Genomic DNA, 13372 nt, shown 5'->3' with positions numbered 1-13372 from the left:
TATTTTGTCTTCCAGCAACAGTTTGACAAACTTGACATTTCCTTACATAGCTATGCTCATCTTTGAATAGTGTAGGCCAATATTATCATGTGCGCAAGATTTTATGTGCCGTAGTATCTCCAGCATAATGTCCATCTGCTCGTCCATCATGGAGTTCCTGCAACACTTTTTCAGCTTTAGCTTTCTCAAGACATCGAAGGAGAACAGAATCATAATTCATCCTAAAAAATACTTGGTTTACGAGTTGATATTGCTTAGACTTTATCTTTCTCAAGACATCGAAGGAGCATATCCGTTCTTTAGATAAAATATGATATCAGCGTATAATGATTCAATATTGTTTAGGCTTACCTGATACATTTGTATTTCTGAAGACGGTAATTCGAAAGTAAGCGATGCTCCATCCAGTATTTTATAAAAACCTTGACCTTTTATAATATTTGCTGGTTTAATTTCAATGTCGTATTCTTGTAAAGCAGTAACCCAATTTACTCTGTTTTCACCCACTTCTTTCTGTACTAACATATTTCTTACCGCTGGAAATGGCACAATGATTTTTCTATAGTTTTTAAGTAAGAAGGGTCTAAAATGTTTGATCGCTTTGAAAACAACATAAGCTCGCTTCTTGACATCAGAATAATTTAATTCGCCCCCTTGTAGATTTGAACTGAAAAAGGCAATTGGGGCTTCCGCCTTATCTTGATTTTCTTGAGTGAGTATCGCATCATATGATCTATCAGAGGCAAGTGTATATAAAATGAAAGGATCATAGAAATTTGGAGTGGCTAAAGATGGGGTGTTTACAATCCCTTGTTTAATCAGTTTGAATGCTTCATATTCTTCTTGGCCCCATTTAAAGATTGAATTCTTTTTAATCATTTCTTGTAAGGGAGATACGATCCTTGAAAAGTCTGGAACAAATCTCTTTACAAAATTAATTTGGCCAAGTAAGGATTGCAAAGCTTTCTTGTTGTGAGGCAAGGGTATTTCGGAAATCTCCCTGATTCTGTCGGGATCAATATGGATTCCAGATTTTGACACTATAAATCGAAGAATTTTTCCTTCACTTAATGAAAAAAAGGATTTTTTTGGATTAAGTGAAATTCCATACCTTTGGCAACATTGGAAGATTTGTTTCAAATCTCTGAGATGATTACTTCGTTTCTTGGAATATAAAGTTATATCATCCAAGTAGATTACTACAAATCTATTTACTAATCCCTTAAATGCAATGTCCATGGCCCTTTGAAATGTGGCACCAGCATTAATCAGACCAAAGGGCATCTTTTGATATGCATAAGTGCCCCATTTGGTTCTAAACGTGGTCTTTAATTGATCATCGGGGTGGACCAAAACTTGGTTGTAGCCAGAGAAACCATCCAAAAAGGACATTAATTCTAATCCTGCAACTGCTTGTAATATTTGCTCCATGGGAGGCAAAGGAAAATTATCCTTTTGGCAAGCTTTGTTAAGTTTTCGAAAGTCAATGCAAATTCTAATGTCTCCATTTTTCTTTCTAACGGGAACCATATTGGAAACCCATTTAGAATGTCAAATGGGAAAAATGATTTTGGCCTTCAATAATTTATTGAGCTCAAATTTAATCTAATTTTCCAAATTAGGGTGGATTTTCCTCAACTTTTGCTGGATAGGATTTTCATCATCTACCATTGGGATAGTATGCTCAATGATAGAAGTGTCGTAAGTCTTAAGTTCATCATAGTTCCAGGCAAAGACATTTTTGTATTGTTTCAAGAGATGAATGTACGCTAATCTTTCTTCAGGGGCTAGGCCAAGACCTAAATTGATATTCTGCGGCTTAGTATTAGTTCCTACATTCACTAATTCATAGTTTAGAGTTGAACTTTGAAGTTTTGAATTGGTAGATCTTTTGAATCGGTCTTTCAAATCATATAAGTCTTCCAATTTGACTATTTATTTTGGCATAGCATTATTAGTGCTATCTTGTTGCAATTGTTTGTCATGTTGGTCTTCATCTATAATCTGATTATTGTGAGATCCCTCTGATGTGAGGAAGCTTACAATATCAGGATCATCGTTGAAAATTCTCCAGTTGGTAATGTTATCAGGAATCAAGGGTCTAAAAATTAATTCAATTGAGAATATATCTAGGCTATAGTCTTCTGAGGGAATGAGCTTGGAAGCTACATTTGCCAAGAGGTCAGCACTAGCATTTTGGAGCCTGGGAATTGATGAAATATTGAATGCTATAAAATGTTCAGTCAGATCTTGTACTAAATATTGATAATGCTTTAAATGACCTAATAAACAATGTATAGTGTTTCGTACCTGTCTAATTACAATCTTAGAATCTCAAAAAACTTGTAGATACTTGATATCTAGTCCAATTGCTTTGTATAATCCTTGGATTAAAGCCTCGTATTCTGCAGTATTATGGGTGAAGTCGAACTCGAGTCTACAAGTTAGCATAGTTTTGTTTCCCTCTCGACTAACTAATACGCATCTTGCTCCTGCTCCATCGTTAGACTTAGAACTGTCAAAAAATAACTTCCAAAATAAAGATTTATTTACAGGACTATCTATGAAATTAACACATTTAGGACTATCTGTTTGAGAAAAGTTTTCTATTTGAGATAAAACAAAATGTTCTAAATAAGGCAAAGTATGAGAATTGAAATTTCCTAGGAAAGAGTCAATAGAATAGTTGCCAATTATATCGCTGCTGTATGCTACAGGTTCATTTTCTCCTTCCAATTCTGTTACTATGTATTTTTGATGTCTTTCTCACTCAACCTTTATTTGTTTTGGTTTGCCATTGTAAGGGAGCCACATATGCGACCAATCGGTTGCAAAATATCCATGAAGCTTTTCAGGCCAATCCATGCTAAGAATTAAGCCATAAAATTCTAGAATGTCTATAACTAAAATATCAATAACTTGACATACCTTTGGATTAGATGACAGCCTTATGGTAACCTGATTTAGTTCTCCAATCACTTCGACCTGTGACCGTCCAGTTGAACTATACGTACTGCACATTTTTGAGGTTGAACGTTCAGCTTTGCACATATTGATTTAGGTAAAATATTGGATGAAGCTCTTGAATCAACTAAACAATTATGTAATTTTTTGTTAAAAACTTCATAAGTAAGAAGAAACAAGGGAGTATGAGATCTTGACCTTCCTCCAATTAGAGCAATGTCGTTAGGATCAACTTTACTAGTCACAGTATTTGGAGGTCTTCCCATCTTGTGAGAAGCTTCCAAGATTACAGCGACAGGAAGAGGTGCAACTGGTATTGTGTGTAACTCTTTCAAAAGCAGCTTTTGTTGTTGTTTTAACTAGCTCAATTCATAAAAAGTAATGTTAGCCCTAGTCTTCTTCATGTCTTCTACGATATTATATTCCATCTCAACAGAAACAATCAATGTTTTAGATGGAGTTGGTGAATCTATTTGGACTGGGCTCGTTTGAGTCGCTTTGGGTGACATTTTCTTTCCTGCAACTTTTTTCTTAGACATTGAGCTTGCGCTCTTTGGCTTAGGAGTGTTACACTAAAAAATGTCACCTTGACTACTCACAGTTAGTATGGCTCAAATCAATAGTCATGCTACCCTCTTAGGCAAGTCTCATGCCTCTGTTATCCATCTCAAACTCAAAGAAGAGAGAAAGTCTTGTAAAAACTATGTTTATCTCTGGGGTCGCAGGTTCTCTCTAGCCTTACCTGCGGGGACGCTGACCATGTTCACAAAATCTGCGTCCATGGACGCTCTGTATGTTAAGGGACAGGTGCGTCCCTCTGTAAAAGGCAAAATGCGCGAGTTTTATCTTGAAAAAGTTACTTGTGGTTACTTCTAGAACATTCTAGAGGTCGGTTTGATGAAATGGATGCGCCTCCAGTTGGTTCATGTATCTCTATTAAGGGGGAACTTATCCCATCAATAAGGGAGCTATCCCACCCATAGAGGGGGATGATCCCATTGATAGTGGACCTGAATAACCTCTTTACAGCACTATAAATAAAGGCATTGAGCCAGAAGGAGAGGAGGTTGGAGCTATACATTTTCTTTGGGTAAATGCTGCAGGATTTAGGTCTTCCATTAGAGCCTTTGTGAGGAGAGATTGTCTTCACTTGATTCTACTTGGGAGAGGGTGAGCTTTGTCAAAGTAGAGGAAAACCCTTGATGGACCCTGGGAGGAACTTGCACAACACCAAGGCCAGGTTGTAAGAGTTTCTTTGTTTCGTTATTAATACAAACTGGTTTATTTTTCTCAATAGCTTGTGTTAATGAGTTATTTCATGTGTTCCTTGGTCTGCATGTTGAATATATGTTTTATTATATGAAATGCAAGTGCTTGGTAATTGTTTGATTGTTTGTGGTTGCAGGAATTGACTTGAAGGAGGAGCTCATCCGGATCGTCAAGAACGGACTTCAACAACAGCGTTTTGGAATAAGGTAAGCCTAAACACTTGTAGTTTTCATGTTGTAAAAGGTGTATTTAGAGAAAGATCACTCCATTTTGTCTTGTTTGTCATTAGAATGTCTTAGACTTCTAGGAAGGTCAGTCGTGTCCGCACCCTTGACAGATTCCGTGTGACAAATTGGCGACTCCGCTGGGGAATCCATTAATGAGAGAGTCTTTTCCTTTATATGAACTTTGCTTTGAGAAAATCATTTTTATTTTCTGGTTTTTGACTGTGAGAATTAGTATTTGGGTGGCTTAGCTTTAGATTTAGTTAGATTTGGTTTTTCTTCATTTTTCCAGAAGGACGCACCCTCTTAGTACTGCACAGTGCGTCTTTGGACGCGCTGTTGCCGTCTGCACAGAGCGGGGCCGCACCTGTGACAACGGGTTGCCTGCGTCTTCCTGTAAAACTTAAGAAAATTCCATTTTTGCTTTAAATTGCTTTTAGATTTTGTTTTTCCTTAGTGTTTTCTGCCCAGATCCTTTAGTACCCTGTCAAGAATTTTCACCTGAACTAGTTTTGTGAGCTTTGAGTGTTTTAGTGGTTTTCAACGAAGTTTAGACCTAGGGTTTGATTTTTGGAAAGGCTTTGTTGATAGTAGAAAGTTGTCCAGCCTTAGATCTCTCTGGTTAGTCAACCTTCTTAGAAGTCGGGCCTGTCGTAAAGTCTCCTTTTGTGAGCAACTTGCCATTTGAGTTGTTTTGGGTCAAATTTCGAATTACTTGTTTATAAAGTATTGATTTCCATTTTACAAAAAGAACAAAAAGATTAGAGTTTTGTTTTGGCTAGTTTTTGATTCTGCAATAAGCTAGTCCTTGATTTGATTGTGATCAAGTAAAACACCTTAGAAATAATCATTGTTAGTTTTGGCCTCGTTAAGATTGCTTAGAGTAAATTTGCCTTTAGTTTGCTTATGAGTGCATTTTCATAGATTTTAAGAGTTGTTAAGATTGATTTTTGGTTATATTAGATTTATTTGCTTTATTAAAAGAAAAATACAAAAACATCTTCTTAAAAAGTCTTGTTTCAAGTAGCTTTTTGTTTTCGAAAGAAGAAAAGAGTTTTTTCGTGCATGTAAAGAGAGGTTATGTTTTTATGCTTGGAAAAGAAAAACGAATTGTTTCTTTGATTGTCTTCAATTAAGAAGTTGCTTTTATAAAGATTGCATTCTCTCAACTTTTTAGTTAAGCAATTCATCGAAAAAGTAAAGTAGTGGATAAATCATTCTAGGTGCATTTTGTAGTGGTTTCGAGTCGAGTCAACACACCACTAGTTTCACTTCCATCACCTTTTGACTTAAGAAACAACCTTAAAAGTAACGCTTAAATTAAAATCAATCTAGTAATCTTTATTTTTCTAGGGCTCTGAAGCACCAACATAGCTTAGGCTAGGGTCTTGGAGTAGGTGAGTACTTAACTCTCCAAGACTACAAAACCAAACAGATAGTCTATCTTGAGTAGAACAAATCCAATTGTTTCAGTTACATTCTGGGAAAGCTCCTCTTAAAGGAGAAGCACGAGCTCGTGTCCGAACCAGTGAGGGGATCATTCCTCCCTCGTTGGGAACGACGCCAGGCAGTACGTATTACAAACGGTAAACCTCGGATTAACCATTGTCGAGGAGCCAGGGGTCACTTATCGGTAAACCTTGGATTGTTGTCAAGGAGCCGGTAAGGGGATTGGAGCTTGCTACTCTGCCCTTGCGTGCTGTCGGAGTTTAGACTGTTCCCCCAGGTGTAATTGTTGTGATTGGTAACCTTAGTGGCCATAATATCTAGGATTCTACCCAAGGTGACGGTGGAGGGAAGGTCCCACTGTACCTGGAGCAGACGTCGGTTATACTCACTTGGATTTTCTGGGGGGTTCGCTTCACTTCGAGACGGTTAAAGTGGAGGAACTTGGTCCAGTCTATTCATTAAGCAGGTTGCCGGGGTAACTGTTCCACCCACCATTTCTGTACTGAATCCTGCGAGGTTGGGCCTAATCACCAACTAGCGCTTTTGGTCCGGAAGACTACTGTTTGTGTGTGGTTTGACGCTCTAGATTATTTAGGCGTGTGCTTCAAATTTGTTTGCTTCTTTAGAAGACTTTAGGTGGTTTGATTTGAAATTTTTTACTTTGTTTTCGTGTGTTGTAGTTAAAATCTTTAATTGTGGCGGAATTACCGAGACAGTCCCGTAGACTTCGGGGCAAGTCTCCTGAGATTGTTACCGGAATAGATTTGTTAAGAAAACTCCGTAAATCGCGGGGTGAATCTCCTGAAGACATTCCGGGTCATTTAGAAGGGTTAAAGGTCCTTGTAACTCCTCCTAGTGGCAGTAGAGTAGGATCACCTGAAGAAGGAGAATCTTCCTTGGTAGTCCATCCAGATTACCAAAGATTAGAAACAGGTTACAATCCCGAAGCTGTTACAGTTTCCGAGCTTGCTGGTAGTTTTTCATCTGCCAGTGAAACAGGCGAAGAACCTGAAATTTCAGAACCTGTTACTCCAACTCCTAGTGTTCCTGATTCACCAAGAATAGAAAGAATTATCACCGAAAATCTTCCTGTTGGATTAATTGCTATAGAAGAACTTGTTCCAGAGGAAGAAATAGGCGTTTCTGATTCTGAAGATCTAATTACCCTTGATCTAAGGGAGCGTGAATCCATCTTTTACAGTCCTCCTAGAAGTGAATCTTGGTACCTTGCATTAACCAATTTTTTAGACAACTCAGTAGGTTTTTCTACACCTCGTACTCCGGTTCCACCTAGAGGAATTCATTCTCCTGTAAATATGTCTGGTCAGTCATCTGTGTTTTCACAAAGTCCTGAATCATTTTTACATGGCGGTCCTTCTGTTCCTACTGGGTATCAATCACTTTCTGGTACCTTTGCGGGAGCATCTCCTCAACCCATTGATCATGGGTTATTAGTTGGAAACAGTGGTAATGTACCATTGAGTATAGGTGACGTTTATATGATGTCAGGTTCAACTCCCATTAACCAACCTCAAGGTGGCCAATTACCGCCTGGGGGGCAACCTTCGTTAATGCCTGGGGGGCAACCTCAAGGTACTTCATTCGTGACTGGGGGGCAACCTCAAGGGTATCAACCCCAAGGGTATCAACCCCAGCCTCAATATGTACCCCAAAGTCAACCTCAGTATCAATATCAACCTCAAGGATGGCAACCTCAAGGATGGCAACCCCAAGGGTATCAACCCCAAGGGTATCAACCTCAAGGATACCAACCTCAAGGTCAAGGTCAACCCCAGTATTCGTATTTACCTCAAGGTTATCAACCTACGGGTCAATACCCTGGTCAAGGTTATCAACCACCTCAAGGGCAATCATATGGGACTGCACCTTACAGTTATCAACCCTATCCTCAATACGGCTATGGATCTCAGTATCCTCAACCTGTTACGAGTCAATACCCTGGAATGTTAACATGGGATCCGTCACAGGGTCAACAGATGTCGCAACCAAGTATACAGTCGGTACCTCAAGCAGGACAACCTGCAGTTCCTGGTCCACCCCAGCAACCGCAACCTGTCCAGTCAAGTGTTCAGACCCCTGTAACTTCTGTAGTTACTCAGCCGCCAATTGCACCTGGTACTCCACCTCACACGGCTGCAGCAACTACCGCTTCATCTACCATGCTTACTTCTGGAGTATCGGCAGCTCCGGTTTCTACTGTCCCTGTAACCACTCCTCAGACATCTGTACCGTTGTCTGGACCCACGGTTCAAACCACAGTCCAGATGCCTGCAGGCCAACCTGGTACAAGTACGGTTGTTACTACTCAACCTCAATTTGTTCAACCTCCGTACCAGGGACAGTATCAACCTGGGCAAGCTGCCCAACAACCGGTTTACCAGTATCAACCGTATCCTGGGTACACTTATCAACCACCTCAGCAACCCCAGTACGGTCCGGTTAATCCTGGTTTTCCAGGAGGATATAATATCCCAAATGCGACTCCTGTTCCTAGTTATCCTGGATATCCTCCTCCTGGGGCTGGTATTGTGACTCAGAGTTTTAGAGATCCTAACCGGCAGTTACCGTTTATTGCGACTTTAGATTTACCCGACTTGACGCGCCTAACGAACGATCCAATTCAATATCTTCAGTTCTGGCCGCCAATGCCAAATAAGTTGCCCAGCGATATACCCAAGTTCGAAGGTAAGTCTGGAGAGGATCCGTCTAATCACGTGATGACTTACCACCTCTGGTGTGCATCAAATTCCATCTCAGATGATTCCATCCGCTTACGTCTTTTCCAGCGTACACTCATTGGTCTCGCAGCCAAGTGGTACATTGAGTTACCACGGGCCTCTTTTTACAACTTTAGCCAGTTAGCTACCTCGTTCTTAACTCATTTTCAGTTACCAGTCAGATACGATAATGGTACAGAATTATTAACTTCGCTAAAACAATCGACATCCACGTACATTTCTGATCACATCCATGAGTGGAGACGTCGAAGGAGATTAGTGAAAGTTTTTATCCCGGACCAAATCTTAGCTGAATGGTTTGTCAAATCATTATTACCAAGAATTACTGAAGATGTAGCTAAGGCCGGAGTAGTTACTGAGGAGCAAGTCATTGCTCAGGCACAATACCTTGACTTAGTTTACACTCAGTCGGGTACGTTACACGAGAAAATTCCGGATCTTCCAAAGTCAAACCAAATCGCTGCTGCTCCTTCGGGATCTCATGCCGCTGATGGTATGATCGGTATCGTGACTACGAAGAGTAAGAAGAAGTCTTCCAAGACCTCCAATACTCCAATTATCACTTTGCCTGATTCTCCGACAGGAGAGTCTTCTCCTCCTGAACTTACCGCCGACATTCACGCTGTAGAGTCATCTACGGCCAAATCAAAAAACGGTGGAAAGAAGAAAGGAAAGAAGAAGGCTAAAGCAGACAAGGCTCCAAAGGAGAAAACGGAAAAGTCGGAAACCAATGACGAAAAACGCAAACCTCGATATCCTTGTCTTATTTGTGAAGAAGATCATTTTACGAGAGACTGCCCTCATCGGGCCGAGGTAGTGAAAATAGTCAAAGGTTCTCCCACTCCTGCTGTGTTAAAAAATCCATTTCCAGAGCAGGAGAATAAGATGATAGGTTCTTCTTCGAATGCCAGTGAAGAACCCATTTTGATGATGTCTCATGTCAGGATTGCGACTCGATCGCAAGATTATGGTAGTAAGGCTCCTGTTGATGGTAAGGAAGCAGAATCTTCTCACTCTAACCCATCAACCTCAGCTCCTGGTTCCGATCCACTACAGATCGAAAAACCTAACCCAGACTTAGTGATTAAGCCGCCCGCCAAGGGTGTACTTCGAAGGTCTGCTTTCAATCCACATGCGAGAGCAGCCCAGAATTACAACATTGTTGAAGACTTAGCTGTTTCACCTTCAGCAATGTCGGCACTCGAAGTGCTGCAATCATGTCCAGCGCAACGAAAATTGCTTTTGTCGGCTATTGGAGCTGTCGATGTTCAGGACCCGAACCTAATGATCTTTGATCTAGAAAGTAGTACACCGCGTCTCCCCCATCAAATGGCTTTCCAAATTCCAGTGATAGTCAAAAACAGGCCTATTCATCGGACTGTGATTGATGAGGGAGCTTCTACGTGTATTATGTCGATTCAATGTTGGAGATCGCTTGGTTCTCCTTCGTTGAACCAATCCCCCACCATCCTTAAGGCCTTTGATGGCCGTGGGTTCCGTCCGTTTGGTATTCTACAAGAATTGCCTATAGGGGTCGAAGGTAAAACCGTTAGTCTGGATGTGGAAGTGGTTGATGCCCCTCTAGACTACAACCTTCTTTTGGGTCGAAGTTGGTCATATGCTATGACAGCGGTCGTTTCATCGGTCTTCAGAGTCATTAAGTTTCCACATAACGGTAAGATCGTGACTATTGATCAGCTGACATACTTTTCATCCGACCCAACCTCTTTAGAAACTATCCAGCATGTTGGTAAAACGACAATCCCTTATAGGGACATTGGTGTAGGTTTAGTTAAGGATTCCGGTTTACTGGGAACTTTTCCTCTCCCTCCACTCAATGCAGACCCTTCGTTTGCAACAATTCATATGATCACGTCAGAAAACATTATTTATGATGATCCTTGGTATGTTCCCTCTGACTCTGAGCTAGACTCACTCGGTGATGTTATGCCGTTGAGTCCGTATGAGATTGCTTATGAAGCTCTTATGTCTTTTACCGACTTTCATTCAACCGAAACCGACCAAATGAATGTGGTCAGTGAAGAGTCACTTTTCACCTCACCCTTAGAACGGATAACGTTTCCCGAAGAAGTGTCATCTGACGAACAACTTCGCGAAATCCTAAGTGTAGATGATCTACCATGGGAAGATCTCCATCACAGATCTTCGTTTTTACCTAAGGATGATGCATTTGAAAATGATTTTTCATCTATCTTTACCGCTGAATATGTCAAAGACGCTCAGGATCCAACGAAACATTCTGATTCAGAGCTGAATTTAGGGAATATTTCTCGTACTATTCCCATTGATATTTCAGTGAAGCCCGGAATCGAGGAGAACATTCATATAGGTGCCGCATGTACTGAAGAAGAAATCCAAACTTACAAGGCCCTATTCCAAGAATTCCGCGACGTGTTTGCCTGGTCTTACGAGGAAATGCCGGGAATTGATCCTGCCATTGTTGTTCATGAAATCAAAACCTACCCGGATGCTAAACCCATTCGGCAACGGTTGCGTCAGATTCACCCTCGAAAAGCGGCTGCGATTAAAGCAGAAGTCGAAAAGCTGTTGAAAGCAGGTTTCATTTATCCGATCCCGTTAACGGATTGGGTATCGAATATTGTTCCCGTCAATAAAAAACAAGGAACAATAAGAATCTGTATCGACTATAGGGATATCAATCGAGCTTGTCCAAAAGACAACTATCCTACGCCTTATATCGATCAAATTATTGATGATTGTGCCGGAAGTGAGATGTTTTCCTTCATGGATGGTTTCTCAGGCTATAATCAAATCAATATTCTACCTGCCGATCAACCAAAAACGGCATTCATTTGTCCATGGGGGACATTTGCTTATTGCAAATTACCTTTTGGGCTTAAGAACGCCGGCGCTACTTTTCAACGGGCGATGTCTTATGCATTTCATGACATCAAGCACATTGTGCAACCCTATCTCGATGATTTGCCTGCTCATTCTTTACAACGAGCTGATCACCTTGTCCACCTACGAGCAATCTTTATGAGGTGTAGGCATTATCGAATTCGGTTGAATCCCCACAAGTGTGTTTTCTGTATAGAAACAGGTCGATTGCTGGGATTTGTTGTTTCAAAAGCCGGCATTCGCGTCGATCCCTCGAAAGTCGAGGCTATCATCAAATTGCCTCCTCCTTCGAGTTTGCGCCAACTCCAAAGTTTGCAAGGGAAAGCGAACTTTTTACGCCGATTCATCCCAAACTACGCCGAGGTCACTAAAGGTTTTACACGGTTGTTGAAACAGAACGCACAATTCTTTTGGGACGAGATTGCCCAACAATCTTTTGATGCACTGAAACACGCGTTGACCCATGCACCGTTATTGCATCCTCCCAACTACAACCAGGACTACTTCTTATACCTCGCAGCTTCGCATTCCACCATTGGAATGGTGTTAGTTCAAGAAGATGAATTCAAAGCAGAGCATGTGATATATTATCTTAGTAGAACCTTAAATCCCACTGAGTTAAAATATTCGCATGTGGAGAAATTGGCCCTGGCAGCCGTTCAAGCTGTCCAGCGTTTTCGTCACTACATTCTTCTCCGCAAGACTACAGTTATTTCGGATTGCAACCCTATGATTTATATTTTGACAAAACAACTGCTAGGGGGCAAGTACTCTAAATGGATTGTTATCCTGCAAGAGTTCGACTTGGAGTTCGAGAAGTCCAAGTCTAAGAAATCTTTAGTTTTTGCGGAATTGATGTGTGATTTCCCGAGTGCTGACACAGAGACTGTGGCAGAGGAGTCCATTGTGGACGAATCTTTGTTTCTTATTAGCACTTTAGATCCGTGGTATGGGGATATAATCATCTATCTCCAAACCCAAACCTTTCGGCCTGAAGCTTCCAAGGAAGACCGTCGAAAAATTCGGTTTCGATCCCAGCAATACAGAATTATTGGAGATACACTTTATCGCCGGGGGGCAGACTTAGTTTTTCGACGTTGTTTAACTCACGAAGAGGCTGAGAGAGTTTTGAATGATTGTCACTCTGGAGCATGTGGCGGTCATATGTCTGGGTATGCCACAGCTCAGAAGGTGTTGCGCGCTGGCTATTTCTGGCCGTCTATGTTTAAAGATTGTATCCTTGCTGTCAGAACATGCCACAACTGTCAAGTGTTTGATCGAAAGATGCGCGCTCCACCTGCTCCTCTCCACCCTATAATTGCCGCTGGTCCATTCGCCAAATGGGGCATTGACTTTATTACTTGTAACCCTCACTCGGCCGGGGGGCATGCGTATATCATCCTCGCGGTTGATTATTTTACAAAATGGGCCGAGGCGATGCCTACATTCGACGCAAGCGGCAAGACAGCTGCAGTTTTCGTATTCAATCATATCATAACTAGGTTTGGTGTCCCACAAGCAATCATTACTGACCATGGGAGCCATTTTCGAAACGTCATGATGACTGAGCTTACAAGCCAGCTTGGTTTGCGCCACGATAGCTCTACTCCTTATTATCCGCAAGCCAACGGTTTGGTTGAGTCAATCAACAAAGTTCTAGTCATCATGATTCGACGGATCATTGGTATCCATCGAACGAATTGGCATAACATGTTATTTTCGGCGCTATGGGCATATCGAACTTCAGTGAAAAATTCAACAGGTTTCACCCCTTTCCAGCTAGTTTATGGCTTAGAAGCTGTGTTACCTATTGAATGCGAAATC

The sequence above is a fragment of the Pinus tabuliformis genome, chromosome 4_1 (assembly GCF_031772625.1).
Source record: "Pinus tabuliformis cultivar Carrire ecotype Pingquan chromosome 4_1, CPIR1, whole genome shotgun sequence".
Taxonomy (NCBI): Eukaryota; Viridiplantae; Streptophyta; class Pinopsida; order Pinales; family Pinaceae; genus Pinus; species Pinus tabuliformis.
Note: the sequence above shows the minus strand (reverse complement) of the source record.